The sequence below is a fragment of the Sus scrofa genome, chromosome 8 (genome assembly GCF_000003025.6).
Source record: "Sus scrofa isolate TJ Tabasco breed Duroc chromosome 8, Sscrofa11.1, whole genome shotgun sequence".
Lineage (NCBI taxonomy): Eukaryota > Metazoa > Chordata > Mammalia > Artiodactyla > Suidae > Sus > Sus scrofa.
This window is the reverse complement of record NC_010450.4, coordinates 23,963,607-23,977,333: the sequence shown is the minus strand read 5'-3', so window position 1 is coordinate 23,977,333 and position 13,727 is coordinate 23,963,607.

Genomic DNA, 13,727 nt, shown 5'->3' with positions numbered 1-13,727 from the left:
TACCATATGATGTCACTTATATGTGTAATCTAAAATATGGCACAAATGAACCTATCTATAGAACAGAAACAAACTCATTGACATAGAGAACAGACTCGAGGTTGCCAAAATGTGCTTCTCTTATTCTTTTTAGGGTGACCTGCAACACATGGAATTTCCCAGGCTAGGGGTGAAATTGGAGCTATAGCTGCTGGCCTATGCCACAGCCATGGCAATACAGGATATGAGTTGCATCTGTGACCTACGCTGTAGCTTGTGATAATGCCAGATCCTTAACTCACTGAGCGAGACCAGGGATAAAACCTGCATCCTCAAGGACACTATGTGGGGTTCTTAACACACTGAGCCACTTCCTAAAAGGTATTCTTTTTAAAGCTTTTCCCTTTCGCTCAAGTCCCAGCGTTTGCTATTTTAAATAACTTCTACATCCTTAGACAAGTCATCAAACATGCTAGGCTAGGTGTTCATACTCTTGCCAAATCACACGCAGTATTTCTGAGCAAGTAGGTACCATGGAAATTTCTGGGATATAAACTCTCCTTTCCAGCAAAACATCATTGAGCTAATGGCTATAAGAACCACCTTAAAATGGGTTTTAGTGTAAAAAATTTGTATCACAGCCCATTAACTCCCAAGGACAACTTGATTGAGTTAGGAAGCGGCTCATTCAATTTATAAACATTATAGTAATTTGAAAACAGATGTTTTATGCATTTTGTTCTATTCCAGTTATTTGTAAGATTAGATTTTATTTCAAGTTTCACTTGGCAAATGCCAGTGTTTGTGATAGCATCAAGCTCTGGTCTATTAAAATATATCTGTTCTACGGGCACCACACACTGGGACCTTCTGTCTTCATTCTGGGTGAGATTAATGCTGTGGCAGTGGGACACAAAGGTTACACACCTTCTTGTTTTACCTCCAGAAACAGTGATAAAATGTGGATAGAAACCCCACTGGCAAAGAAACATGGTTTTAATCACTGTCCACATTTTTTCCCTTACATATTCCTCCATCTAGCTGAATATCAAAGAGCTTCTTAAAGTCAAAACAAAATAATTCCAGCAGGGGTTCATTTCTTCTCTAACACATTTTATCTCTCCTTAGGGTCCATGGTCACCAAGACTTCTGCACCAAAGGCTATGCTGTAAAACTTAAAAAAAAAAAAAAAAATCACAAAAAAACACCCCCACAAAAACCCCTACAGTGATAACAGAGTTATTTAAATCAACCTCACTGGGGAAAATTCTTTTTACTTTGGGGTTATAATACACTTAGTATGTCATGTATTTCTTCGGCTAAAATGTTGGCAAATGTATGTGTATAATAATATGAGAGTCTTAGTAAAAAGAGTTACATAAGGAGCAGCAGGACAAATTTTTTTTTTTTTTTGCATTTTGCTAATAATAAGTATTGATGTACTCCACTACTAAATATGCCTATAAAATATCTACTATAACACGGTTGTTAGGGACTTACATTATCTTTTTGGTAAAATCAGTGAAAGAAATAATTAATACAAGCCTACCTTCTTCTGGTTAATAAGGAATAAAGAAAATGATAATCCTTGGAAATCGAGTGGTGCATGAGGACTTAACAAAATGAAAATCATAATTTATCAATTTTTTTCTCATCCAAATTCTTTTAACATTACTAATATTGTTTGTTTTCTTTCATTCTCCTTCAAACTCTTCAGAAAATATACTTAAGCTTATTTTTTATGAGTAATATGAGTCTACTATCGAGCATGTCAGATAAGTAATACATCTGTTAAAAAAAAAAGTTCAGGAGTTCCCGTCATGGCGCAGTGGTTAACGAATCCGACTAGGAACCATGAGGTTGCGGGTTCGATCCCTGCCCTTGCTCAGTGGGTTAACGATCCGGCGTTGCCGTGAGCTGTGGTGTAGGTTGCAGACGCGGCTGGGATCCCGCGTTGCTGTGGCTCTGGCATAGGCCGGTGGCTACAGCTCCGATTCGACCCCTAGCCTGGGAACCTCCATATGCCGCGGGAGCGGCCCAAGAAATAGCAAAAAAAAAAAAAAGTTCAGCCGTTATCTTTGGTAGTATCTTTCCTCTTAATGGAAAAATCAAGACGATTCATTCATTGATTCATTCGCTTTACATTACTCATTTTGTGTATTAAATGCTTAACCATCAAAAAGACAACAGTATCATTTTCCTGCAATTATTCATTTGGCAGGGAGAAGCAAATAATTAGAAAAGTATGAGCCAAGAGTATTATGAAAACATGTGGTAGTTACTGTAAGTCTGCTGCCAACAATCCTTTTCAATTTCCTTCTTTCTGAAACTCCTTGGAAAATTTTCCCCATACCACTATACAGTAAAGATGTATGTTCCAGTCTTGGTTCTCCATTTTCACTGGACAAAAATTGGGCCCATTTCTCATTCTAAGCCAATCTTCATATTCCTGGAATATTTATTGATATTGTTTCCTAAGTCAATTAGGATCCAATCTAGTCTTTTGGAGGTTTAAATAGGACATCAGAAGATTTTGTGGGAGTTTCCATTGTGACTCAGCAGAAATGAATCTGAATAGTATCCATGAAGATTCAGGTTGATCCCTGGCCTTGCTCACTCAGTTGGTTAAGCATTGCCCTGAGCTGCAATGTAGGTCACAGATGAAGCTTGAATCTGGTCTTGCTGTGGCTGTGACCCCTAGCCTAGGAACTTCCACATACCTTCCATGCGCCATAGGTGTGACCCTAAAAAGCAAAAAAAAAAAAAAAAAAAAAAAAGATTGTGTGTGTGTGTGTGTTATATGTGTTCTAAAATTCTTAGGATTATAAAGATGGAATTAAATGAATGTAAACTTACAGAAATCATGTTCTATATTACCTGGAAAGAACTCTTCATTACTATAGAGGCAATACCCATCAGGAAGTGGAAGCTAGAGAAAAAGAGAATGAAAATAATAATGAATGAGAGAGAGAGAGAGAATTGTCAGTGTCATTTGAGCTTCTGGATCCAATTGTAAGTAAAACCAGACTTCTCCATCTACTTTCCAGTTACTAGAATCAGTAAGTTCCTTTTAAAACTTAATAATAGTAGTTCCCGTTGTGGTACAGCAGAAACAAATCCGACTAGGAACCATGATGTTGTAGGTTCAATCCCTGGCCTCACTCAGTGGGTTAAGGATCTGGCGTTGCAGTGAGCTGTGGTGTAGGTGGCAGAGGGGGCTCAGATCTGGCATTTCTGTGGCTCTGGTGTAGGCCAGCAGCTACAGCTCCAATTGGACCCCTAGCCTGGGAACCTCCATATGCCCCAGGTGCAGTCCTAAAAAGGACAAAAGACAAAAAAAAAAAAAAAAAAAAAAAAAAACATTAATAATAATACTGTTGAATGTTTATGTAACAGGATTTTAACAGCAATCTTTTCCTGCTGTCTCAGGTTTTTGCAGAGGGCTCAAAGGTAGAGGGCAAGACTCTCAGTTCTGCATCCTCAGGTGAGGTTCCCATCTGTCTTACTGACTCACAAAAGGATATTCTAACTCATTCAGCCTTCACTTAACCTTTACCCTGAGGCTGTATGAGAGAAGGAGAACATTCTTTGGAGTTTGAAAAAACCAAAGGTGAGGATTTCTTCAGGAACCCTTGTTTCTATGCTCTGTTTTCCCCCAAGCCCTTCCTCCCTAGGGAAGGAGGAGAGGGTAAGTCTCTCCAATTTCAATTCCAGAGAATCATCTTGAGAGCTTTACACGGTCCCTCTGGAGAAAGAGGAATATGGGCACGGGTTTCTGATTTTCACCTATTTAGACAACTCCGAAAACTAGAAGTTTTGGCTGGGACATGCTCTCATGGATAAGAGAACGCCTCAGGGAATGAAATGACCACAGCAGAGGAAGAACTCACTAGAAGCCATGGGGTTGAGGAGAGATCCTCAAGTGGCTGGCAGCAAAATATAACTACATCAGTGGAATTTTTCACAAGAGACATTTTTGTGGCAGTTTCCAAACAATTCAAAAGAGAATGACTATGCCTTCTTGAAATCTACCTTACCCAGTACATACATACTAACACAAGATTATAATGGGACCAGTAAAGGTCTTTATTTTTCTTCTTCTTTCAGCTCCCATTCAGAGGAAACAAAACCTTGCACGTGGAACTGAAGATCCATATACAAAAACTGAGAAGTAGATCATGCCACCCTCCTGACCTACTTCCTGATTCCAAGAACAAAGTATGTTTAAGTCTTGGAGCAGGAGAATCTTTAAATGTCATGAAACTTTGAAGGGGGCTGGATCTTATGATTTAATACTGGTCTTGAGTACACTGAGGAGGCTGGCATACGTTCATTTCTTCCCTGAATATTTATTAAGTGCCTCCTAGATGCCAGGCACTGTGCTTGGTAGTGGAATAACACAGTAAAAGATAAGAAAGTTGCTGCTATCCTGGGGTTTACGTTCCATTGGAAAAGGCAGCACCAAATAAAATGACAACAAACAAGACTCCTTTGGTTAGCGTTATAACAAAAATGAGCGGAGTAAAGAGAATCAAGCATGACTGAGGATCATATTAAATATTCTAGTCTCTCTAAGGAAGTGAGGAGAGGGAAGTAGACCCTACTACTAATCCAATCCGTTTTCCCAAAAGATTATCAACAATGTTTCCAAAAAGCAGAGGCAAGGACAATGATACATAATGTTTCCAAGAAGACATAGACCAAGCCAAACCTTGCTTAACAGGAATGAGCAGTCTTCCCTTCCTTTGAGTACTTGCTTCTTTATTGCCATGGCCAAAACTTGCCCTACCTCTTTCTTCCCTCCTGCCACACACAATTATTTGGATGTCTACAGAAGAGCCAGAAGGCCTGTGCTCCAGAATCATAATAAAGGAGATAATGTTAGCAAGGTACAGATTATTAGGACATGTAGACTAGGGAGACTGGATTTTATTTGATGTAAACTGAAGTCTATTTGACAGCAGGAGGCAGAGGAATACAACCATCCAACTCTAAAAGATTACTCCCTTTGCTGTACGGGATGGGACATGGGAGTGATGATGACAACAATGGAAATGTAAAGCCAATCAGTATACCATTTTCACTTGTCTAAGTAGCAACTGGTGCTGGTTATGACTGGTTATAGAAATTTTAAAAAAAAGTAACAAATTAAAAAAAAAGGTAAATTATATCTGAATTGCAGATATATTTTAAAAGTATGGCCAGTAGGATTTTCTGAAGGACTTGATGCAAAGGTGACTAAAAGTGAGAAATTAAGGAAGACTTTTGGATGTTTTGCTTGAACAAGTTGAAGGTGGTACTATTGGCAGCCGTGAGAAGATCTGGAACAACCAGATTTAGTGGAAAAATAAAGATTTATCTTTCGACGACATTTAAGTGAATAGGTTGAGTACATAGTTGGACACTGAGTACATAGTTGGAGTTTGAAACTGATGGGTATGTGGGATGTCTAGACTCAATCAGCCTAAAGGTGATACAGTCATTTCCATCATGTCACATATGCATTTTTAAAAGTCTCTGTGTTATGGTTATGCTAAACTGTGTAATGAAAATCACAGAGCTGATGGGAATGCAAAAACTGAATTGAACAACACCCTAAGTGATACCATAATAATTTTAAGGAGTTTCCACCATGGCTCAGTGTTTAAGAATCCAACTGCAGTGGTTCAGGTTGCTGAGGAGGTGCAGGTTCAATCCTTGACCTGGTACAGTGGGTTAAAAGGATCCCATGTTGCTGCAACTGTGACATAGCTCACATCTGAGCCTCAGATTTAATCCCTGGTTGCAGCTGTGGCTCAATTTAATTTCTGTATGCCATAGGTGTGGGCATAATATTAAAAACAAAAACAAAAAACTTTTAAAGTCCATTAAAATCTAATGAAAATGGTAGAACATTTTACACAAGTTAGTTAAGAAATACATAATTACTGCAATAAATACGGCACTTTACCTTGAAAAGGACCTGAAGTTTGCTTATAGAATTTCTTTACTGTGTGCAAGAGGAAGACCACAAAATAAATATAGGAAAAGATGAAATAGAAACAAACAAACAGAAAAGAGAGTGAGAGAGAGAGAAAGAACAGAGAATAGAAAGGAACATAAAATATAGGATGAGAAGAAGGAGAGAAAAATTTTAAAAAGAGAGCTGAAAATGGAGTCACCAGGCCAGGATGGCCTTAAGAATGGTTACAGCTTGTAGGCTATTGTGAAGTGCTGTGAAAAAGATTATAGCAACTGAAAGGAAAGTTGTAACACCAGGGGGTTCCTGTTCTTGTGCAGCAGAAAGGAATCCAACTAGTATCCATGAGGATGCAGGTTCAATCCCTGGCCTCTCTCAGTGGGTCAGGGATACAGTGTGCCTTGACCTGTGGTATAGGTCGCAGACATGGCCTAGATCCTGTGTTGCTGTGGCTGTGGCATAAGCCGCATGTACTAATTCAGTGAGAATGAGGTGGGGCCAGATTTCTGCATTGAGCAAATTCGTGTTTTAGAAACAAGCATTAATAGGAAAACTATTAAATACACACATGTACGGGGATATACATAATTTATATATGTACTTTATATATGTATGATACATACACAAAGTGTCGTTTCTTCCATGTTTCTTTTCCATTTCTTCCATCAAACGTGGAGTCTCTTCTTCCACCCCCTGAATCTGGATGTTGTGACTTTCTTTGGCCAATAGAATGTTGCAGAATGGATAGGGCCAGATCTAAACCCAGCCTGCCTACGTAAAGTGTGGCCATGTCCCTGAGTTCTGGCTAATGGAATGTGGGTGGGAACCACGGGGATTTTTACCACTTGTGGTCTTGGCTCATACTTCTCCCATGTGAGCTTCCAGTCTCTTGGTTCTCTCCTCCTGTTTGTAAAGAGAGCCTGAGAAGCCACATATGAAGGATGACAGAGCCCCTGGCATTCTGTCTTTGAAAGACTTAAAGTCACAGAGTCCCAAATCAACAAGCAACCTTTTACTGACACTTGGTGGTTTTACAAGTTGTCCTGGCATCTCTTTACTGGAATAGATATGAGAAATGCCAACGCAAGTTCCCACTAACTTTCCCTATTACGGGGCCATTTACTGAGGCCTAACTACCTACAAGGCACCCTTTTTGAGGTTTTATACATTTTTCTCTCATTTATATTTTCTAATGCACTATTTTCAGAGAAGATGATTTTAAAAAATGATGATGAGAGGAAGGCAATCTTCTATTTGTGTTGTAAGTCTTTGTCCTCTGATAGAAGTATCTGGTGTGGTCTGGGATTTAAATAAATGGAATTCTGTTATAGGATCAAAGAAAGCTCAAATTCATAATTTTCCTTTTTTAATGCAGTTTTCTAGAGGAAGAACCACACACAAAAAAGCAGTGAGAAACAGAAAATATGACCACAACGCTATTATTAAATGAGTGGTTCCTCTTTCCACATGTGGGTCTCTTTTATAAACCTTTTACTAGGCTCCAAGTCTCTTACTTACTTTGTAGCCATGTAGAAGGAAAAAGCAGAAGAATAATGCTATGTCCATGTATTTGAATGTTTAATGCAAGATAGCTCCATTTACTACTAAATGTGGCTAATTTACTCTCCTGAAATTCCCCAAAATAGATCTCTCTTTGATTGTAGCAAGCAAGACAGAGGGTTGGGCAGAAGAAGGGCTTTCTCCTTTTTCTAAAATATAATAATCTTTTTAAAAAGAGTCCCATTGCTAATGCTCACTCTTAAACTTAAGCTCTCTTTTAAAACTCCTTTCTTTTAATTTAGCCACTCTCTAATTACCCCCATCTTGTTTATTATCAATGTGACCTATCGCCCCTGACTTACTCCCTAAGGGAAATAGGCCAATGTTTCTCAATGTGTGATTAGAGCAATATTTCTCAATACAGGAGTTAGAGCACCTGTGTCAGAATCACCTAGAGTTCACATTACAATGCAGAAATCTGGCTGCACTTCATTCTCACTGAATTAGCACATCTACAGTGGAGCCAAGGAAATTCTATCCAGTACAACAGGTTAGAGTAACACCTGGAAGGACACATGAGAATGTGAGACTCAAACCCTCGGGCCAGTTCAGGCCATAAGGAGTATTGTGCTTCTCCCTGCCTCCAGATTATACAAGTGAGAAGCCTTTTGAAGGATGCCTGTTTAAACTCCCACAATTCGTACTAATTGTCAGTTCTGGGAAGTCTTTTTTTCTGTATTCACTACTTTCTTCTAAGTTACCTGCTATTGCTGAAATTTGAAGAAATACTGCTAATTGAATTGATTGCAAATACTTGCTTGCTAACCTTGGCTAGTCTCTGTGTTGCCTGTCAATTTCCCATTACCTGTTGCTAAAACATGGCCTCTGTCCACTGGTGCTGAATAGAAATACAGAGACAGAGTATTGGGTGAAGGAGAAAAAGCTAGCTTATATTGCTTTGCCAGGCAAAGAAAGCCAGAGCAATCTAATGCCTTAAAGACTGTGCCCTTGTGGGAAATTTTATAGTAAAAAGGAGAAAAAAACAGGTTTTCAGATAGGAATAAGTATTGAGGCAACATGTATTCTTCTTTCTTTGGGGGAATCTTAGTCATCAAACCTGGCATCAGAAGCTGGCATGATCATGGTTGTGGTCTTCTGGGTTATGGCCTAGAATAACGGTACTTGTGAAAAGGACATATTGATCAGAGATTAGAACAAACTAGGAAAGTTCCTGAAAAACATCATGTGCTACTAATCTTTAACCCACAGGAAATTATGCTCAGGGTGCCTAATCTTCAGCTCATGGGTGATTATGTTTAGGGTGCAATTAAGCCCTGGAGAAGGACAAGGAAGGACTCTAAGCTGTCCAGTTTTAAAAAATTCACTTCCAAAAGAAGTGTAAGTAATACAACTTTTCTCTTAGGCGTAAAAGATGCCTACATCATTAGGTGCATCCCTTGAGAGGGAACCAGAATTCTGCCCCAAAGCTGTTACTATTGTTTCTTGACTGTCCCTCCCTTGTCTTTGCATCCACTTCCTTCCCTGATCAGCACCTGTCTGAACTTGTCCTTTGGAACTCAGTCCATGGAGGCTGAATGAGGCCCATTTCCTAAAAACAAGAAGTGGTGGACACAGAAAGACTTGTGTTCCCAGGAGCCCTACACAGCCCTGCTTATTTACATACCTGCATCTCAGAATCCCCAAAAAAAGTCTCTCCCAAACTTTCTCCATCCTCACCTCAAATCTTCATGCCCATCCCTGATGTTCTTACTCTTTTTAACAAAATCAATTACTCATAGAGCTGAATGAGAATGTTGGCTTTCCTCTGCCACTCAACGTGTCTTTGCTGTAAGCCCTCATTCTATCAGCTCACAAATCTGAGAAACATCCTTCTTTCTGGCCAAGGGCAACTCTTTTACCTTTTTCCTTGGTTATCCTTCCTTTTTTTTTTTTTTTCTTTTTAGGGCCACACCCATGGCATATGGAGGTTCCCAGGCTAAGGGTTGAATTGGAGCTGTAGCTGTCGGCCTATGCCACAGACACAGCAAAGAGGGATCCAAGCTGCATCTGTGACCTACACCATAGCTCAAGTCAAAGCCGGATCCTTAATCCATTGAGCGAGGCCAGGGATTGAACCTGCATCCTCACGGGTACTAGTCAGATTTGTTTCTACTGAGCCATGACAGGAACTCCAGTTATTCTTCATTTTTAATAGATACTTTGGTTCTTTTACTGGTCCCTTCCCCCATCTTTCATGCTATGTCAAAGAAATCATTGTTGCCCTTCCTTATAAATGTGTCTCCCTCCAGCTAGAACACTATATCATCACCAAATATTGTAGTAGAAGAGTTAGTCCTCATTGCCTCACTCATTTTTCTGTCACTTCCTTTTAAAGCTTTGCAGCAATTGTTCTCCTAAAGCAACTAGCGGTCTCCTGATTGTGACATGTAGTAGTGGTACTTACTCTCCAAACTCTACAGAATCTGATGCTGCTGCAGCCCTTTCTTTTTTAAACTCTATGGTCAACATGTTCCTGTTTGCTCTCTGTCAACTCTTTTCTTCTTCTTGACTACATTGCTCCTTATCTTAAATGTAAATATTTCCCCCATTTCTGTCCTCAGCCCCCACACTGTCATTGAGGGGAAGATAAAACAGGAAAACAAAATCTGCATGTGTTAGGTGCTCTGATGGAAGTGAGCACAGGGTGCTGTGTGTGCTCAGGGCAGAATCTGTGTCTGCCCCCTTGGAGAGCTCTTTGGCTGAACTTGAATGATGAGCAGGGCCTAGAAATGACAAAGGCAGGGGAAGGCCTTCTGGTAGAGCAAACCAAAAGGAAAGACAACACCATGCAGGAGGATGGGATCAATGCCTTTTAAGATATTTGGTTAATTTTTACTCTTTTAAAGCCCTCAAATACACTTTCTTCAATCGTTTGTAAAAATGAGCTTTTGCTGAAAAAAGAAAAGGAAAAAAAAAGAAGGAAGAGGAGACACAGGGAGAAGGAGGGGAGAAAATTATAAAACCAATCCTGAACCTTTGCTTGGAAAACAGGGAAGCAGTCTGAGGTAAGTCAAAGTTCTTAACACATATCTTACTACCTTTTGTAAGGGGCCAAACCATAAGAAACAGCGTTGTTGTGTTTTTTTTGTTTTTTTGTTTTTTCTTGTTTTATTACATAGAAGAGATATTAAGAGGTTTAAATTCCACTTATCAAGGTAAACCAACTTTTTTCCCCCTCAAGCATGAGAGCTTATGAAAAATAAATTTCCAACAACACTCTCAGAGGTATTATTAGGTAGGTGTTTATTTGCTATTGAAATGACAAGCAGTAAGTTCTCCAATTCCCTTATTCTTTTTCATCTAGGGCAAAATAAATCGAACACATCACCAATGATGGAAAAACATTTTGGCAGACTCTTCCTTCTCCTCTTGCTGTCAGCATTTTAATACCATTCAGACTGAGTTCAAGAGGGTCGCTTTTTAATGAATGTAGGAACATGTAAAGGCTTTTATAAATAAAACTAAGCCATTCTGCCTTTTGTTAGTTTGCTTGTGTTGTACAAAACGTTCTTTCCCTTTCTGTACCGATCACATTATTTCCTTTTACTTTTCTTAGCCTCAACCTCATAACATTCTAATGGATGAAGCTTATTTCACACCATGTAATATCTTGTGCTATTTAAGTATTTGTTTACAGAGGCATTGCTTTAAAATAGAGCAGAGAGAGAGAAAAGTGCAAAAGACCAATTCTGTTCCTTGATATCATTAATGGAAAGGTTTATGGTCACTGAAAGTAGTGTATTGCTGACAATAGCTGTGGTGAAGCCACATTTGTTTATCCTAATGTGGAAGGAGCAGGATATGTGACAAGGAATGAGAATATGCCATTTGATTTGCAGCTATTACCTGACTTCCAAGACAATGGGTAGTTGCATAAATAAAGACAAATCATTATTACAGTGCAGACACCAGACCTCATTGCACACAGCTGAAGCCCAGGTTGAAGCAGACTGCAGACTTCCTGCTCCACAATAAACAATATTTTAATACATTCTATTAATGTCAGGATTTCTATTCCTCAAATAAAATTGCTTTAAAAACATTTTTTAGAGGTGACTTTTATGTCACTTTTTTATGTGGATTTCCTTTTATCAATTTATAAAATCAGATAATGTCTTCTCTCTCAAGCGTCTTTTACTTTCCTTGCTAAATCATTTATTGGTGTGTAATATAACAGTATATTTTAAAGTCACTCCATCTTGACAAACAAATAATATTTTTTTTCAGAGGGGGGCAGATATACAAGGCTTCTGGCTATTCAGTGAGATGAAAGAGAATCCCTTTGAAGTTTAAAACTGGTTTTAATAAAAGATCTGATGATTTCAAGAAAAAATACGGAGTCTTAGGGAAATCATAAGATTGTAAGTACAACATGGGTTTGGAGATAAATTTTAATTCTGAGAATCAACAATTGCCATTTATCATTCTCATTTAATTCCAGGCTGGAATTAGCCAGGACCTATACCTGTGTCTTAATGGTGGTATGCTCTAGAAGTAATGCAAATAGCAAATTTGTAAAATAATACTTTTAAAAATCACTCAGGTATTCATATTCAAATAAACTCTTCAAATAACTGTTATTCATTTTTAGAATGCAAATGGTAATAATTCTAGGGATTTTAGTTAGATAAGGAAAACTGTAGAGAAAACAAGTTCATTTATGAAATTATTTTATTAGTCCTTAGCCACAGTGACAGTGGACAGACCACATTCAAACTCCAAGTTGTTCACTCTTTAAATAGTTGCTATGTGCCAGGTACTGTGTGAGATGGTATATGGGCTACAAGAATGGCTCTGTGGAGGGAGGAGGGGTACAGTGGCTTGAAGAGTAAAATACACCTTTCCTAAACATCAGGATCTTTGAAAAACCTTATAGAGCCATTACCTAAATTAATGAATTCAGTGATATACATATACGTGTGTGTGTATATATCTTTACTAAGTAATTTTGAGGATAAAGTTTTATATAAATATATATATATATATATATATATATATGTAGGCTCCAAAGAAGCTTGACACTTAGTAGAGAAAAGACATGTAAACAGATAAATTACAATGTAGAGCAATGTATGAAGCTGTAGCAGCATGTATAAAAAGCAGAGGACACCTAAAAATTGACCCAAACTCTTTTTGTCAGGGGAGGGCCTCACACTGTTACTCATTCTTCTCCTCCCTTCTCCTCCCCACCTCCTTCACTCCCCCGCCTCCTATTTTCCTCCTTCTCTTCCTCCTTCTATTAAAAAATAAAAGTCCTATAGCTTTTGGTCTTAATACTCAATTTTGTAACTATCAAGGACTATTGCCCTAACATTTTCTTCTTTGGGAGTGTTCTCACATATTTCCGCTCGCATTCCACTAAGTGCGATCTTTGTACAGAGTTGTTTTTGCCAGCAATGCAACCCAGCAGATGAAAGTTCAGAAGGCAGGTATCTTGTGAATACACCGAGAGCCTTCCCCTTCCTAACCGATCGTTGTTTCCCTTCATATGTCTTTAGTTCTACCACATCTAGAGAGCCCACTCCCTCCCTTTGTTATCCAGACCTTCCCAAATGTCAGGATATCAAGCATGTTCTAAATTATCGCTTAGATACTTCCAGTGTGGCTCAATGATTGCTTAGTTAGTACAGACATAAACTCCTTTTACTGTACTAGGTACTAAGTTAATTGATGCGCCAAAGAGACAGAATTTTTGCCCTCGAGAGATTTACAGCCCTCCTCTCCCACCTGAGTTCCCAGTGTGGCTCAGTAGCAATGAACCCAACTAGTATCCATGAGGATGTGGGTTTGATGGCCTCATTCAGTGGGTTAAGGATCCAGGTTTGATGTTAGCTGTGGTGCAGGCCCAGCAGCTGCAGGTCCAACTCAGCCCCTGGCCTAGGAACTTCCATATGCTGCACATGCTGCCCTAAAAAAAAGAGCGAGAGAGGGATTCACCCCCTAGTAGTCAATAATTCTTTTAAGCACATATTGTTACACATAAATACCTAATTATACACTATCCTATGAAATGTAGAAGGTTAATAAAGGATATTTCCAGGAAGACCAAATTTAAATTTGGGGTGGAATTCACAGAGGATCTCACTGACCCATCATCTTTGGCTGAACTTGAGGATGCACTAGGAGGAAAGAGAGGGGTGGGTGATGGAGGGAGTAAAGGAAAGGACATCTGTGACATGCATGTAAAGGCCTTGAGGTGGAAACTGGTGCTTTTCAGGAGCTGAAAAAC